Genomic DNA, 2,923 nt, shown 5'->3' with positions numbered 1-2,923 from the left:
CTGCTTCACAATCACTTCTTCTAGGCTTTTGTTTTTAAACTAAACCAAAATGAAGGAATATTAGCATTTCTTTTAGCCTACACCCCACAATTACCTGTCAACAGCCAGGTATAGTTGGCTTACTTATAAAAGGGATTGTTCACCCACTCATAGCTTTCTTGCTTTCTTGCTGTCTGCCTCTTCCCTTCCTTTCTCTCCTTCTCCCTCCCCACTCTCTCTCCATGTGTTCCTGAGCTCCCCCTCCCTTACTGTCTCCCTCTCTCCCTCCCTCCCTCCCTGCCTTTCTGTGTGTGTGTGTGTGTGTGTGTGTGTGTGAGAGAGAGAGAGAGAGAGAGAGAGAGAGAGAGAGAGAGACTCTACTCCCTTCCCAACTACACTTGCTATGCCCTAAATAACTTTTTCATACCAAACCTGTCATATGAGTGGTACTTCAGGGGGAATATCTGCCTCAGCATGGGCCCCACTAAGGCACCCCTCCTACCCTCACCATACTGCTCCTCTACCAAAACATATCGTTGTCTTTCTATTTTGGTATAAAACACAATGCATGCTATGCTGTCATTGTGGTGTAAATACTTAACAATTAAAACTCTGGTTAGAAAATAACCTATCAATCACAAGGCTGCCTGCCCTGCAAGACTGGGAGACAGAGAGAGAGAGAGAGAGAGAGAGACAGAGACAGAGACAGAGACAGAGACAGAGACAGAGACAGAGACAGAGACGGAGAGAGGAAACCCTGGTGTTAAAAGACTATCCTGTGAAAGATAGGTGCAATTCTTTAAACAGTCAACAGAGGGCGAGTAAGGTCTGTCTGGAATCAGATTTTATCCTCTGTGTGTGTGTGTGTGTGTGTGTGTGTGTGTGTGCGTGCGTGTGTGTGTGTGTGTGTGTGTGTAAGTGTTCCACAGTGTAGAAATATGGGTATCATCACTACATGTTACAGGAAGAAAAATATCAATAAACTTCAAAAAGAAGTAAATTTATTTGTTCCTTGAAATATAGATATGCAACTGACACAAAGCCATAAATAATGTTTTATAAAATGTGGTTTTATTTTATTTTACTCTGCTGTTACATAGGGCATAACATTTCCTAAAGCTTTTTTGGGATTCCAGTCAATGATTAGCAAACATATTATAGTGATTCATCTCTCTAAAGAACAGCCACTGGACAAACCAGGTACCCTTGCATATGTGAACAAATCTGCATGAAAAAGTACTAAAGTGTAGACTTTGACTTGTGTACTTTATTTCTCCTTTCTAGTGTATTAAGAAAGGACATGAACATATTTGACTTTGCTAGTTGGTGGTGCGGCGCAAGGAAGGAATCCGCGGAGACCTGAGCTTAGAGGTGTTGAGTTAAAAGAAGATGGATGCACAGAGTTCAGCTAAAGCCAATTCGAGGAAGAGGAGGAAAGAGACACTTGGTGTTAATGGAGCGACAGAGGAAGATGGTATTCCTTCCAAAGTGCAGCGCTGTGCAGTTGGTTTACTGCAGCCAGCTCCTTTTTCTGATGAAACTGAAGTTGACTTTAGTAAGCCCCTTGTGAGCAGCCTGTGAGAGTTTATGTGGATAGGATATTTGACTTATTTCACTCTGGTCATGCCCGGGCTCTGATACAGGCAAAGAACCTTTTCCCTAATACATATCTAATTGTGGGAGTGATGAGCTAATGCACAACTTCAAGGGCTTCACTGTGATGAACAAAAAGGAGCTTTATAACGCAGTGTAGCACTACGACTATATGGATAAGGTGGTGAGGAATGCCCCCTGGACTCTGATGCCTGAGTTCCTGGCGAAACAACGTATTGATTTCGTTGCACACGATGATTTCCGATTTCCGCTGTTCTTCTGTAGGGAGTGATAATGTCTATAAGCACATCAAGGAAGCAGGCATGTTTGCTCCCATGCAGAGGACAGAAGATATCTCCAGATCAGACATCATCATCTGCATTGTCTGTGACTATGGTGTGTATGTAAGTTGGAACCTACAGAGGGGCTACACTGTCAAGGAGTACAATGTCACCTTTATCAATGAGAAGAAATATCACTTGCAATAACAAACTGATAAAGTAAAGAAGAAAGTGAAAATGTGGAGGAAAAATGAGAAGAGTTTGTGTAGAAGGTGGAAGAGCACAGACCTCATGCAGAAGTGGGAGAAGTCCCGAGAGTTCATTGGATGTTTCCTGGAAATGTTTGGTCCGGAAGCACTGAAGCACATGCTGAAAGAGGGAAAATGGGATGATGCAGGCCATCAGTCCCAAGCAGAGTCCCAGCAGCAGCCCTACCCATGAGCGCTCCCCCTCTGCCTCCATTCGGTGGCCCTTCTCTGGCAAGACTTCCCCATCTTTCTCCCCAGCAAGTCTCTCTAGGTGCAAGGCTGTGACTTGTGACATCATCAAGGATGAAGTGGACTAACTTTTCATCCCTGTGCCTATCACCTTCAGAAGCTCTCTGTCAAAATCCATTTTGTGATTCCAGCACTAAACCTAAGGACATCTACGAAGAAAAGACAAATGGGGCAAGAGGAATTGGGAATGGGAGAACCAAAACATCCCTTGTCCTGAGACATTCTCAGCTACACAAAGGAGGCTGCCCAAACCTTAGAAGCCTGCTCTGTATCCATCTTCCCACCCCAGAACTTTGCTTTACTGTTTATACTCATGTAATCTTGATAGGGAAATTGTCATTTATGTCATTTTTTTTAAAAAGTAGTCTTTCAAATATAGTAAGTACAACTAATTTTTTGCCCCTGAGGAGTGGGCAGAAAGAGGAAACATGGAATGCCCATTGGCCTTTCTTCCTGAAAACTAGTGCCTGCCTTCTGTTCTGAAGCAAAGTGGCTTTCCAGATCCTTCAAACAGGGAGACATGCTGATGTCTCATCAGGGAAGACTATCATAATTTTAAATTCCCTAAAAAAA

The 2,923-nt window shown here is 43.3% G+C and overlaps 1 pseudogene; it reads left to right on the top strand.

The window, feature by feature from the left end:
- Positions 1-1,368: 1,368 nt before the first annotated feature.
- Positions 1,369-2,418, top strand: Pcyt1a-ps4 (phosphate cytidylyltransferase 1A, choline, pseudogene 4; annotated as a pseudogene).
- Positions 2,419-2,923: the final 505 nt, after the last annotated feature.

Source organism: Rattus norvegicus, chromosome 2, assembly GCF_021556685.1.
Source record: "Rattus norvegicus strain SHRSP/BbbUtx chromosome 2, alternate assembly SHRSP_T2T, whole genome shotgun sequence".
NCBI classification, from domain to species: domain Eukaryota; kingdom Metazoa; phylum Chordata; class Mammalia; order Rodentia; family Muridae; genus Rattus; species Rattus norvegicus.
This window is presented reverse-complemented; position numbering and strand designations above follow the sequence as displayed.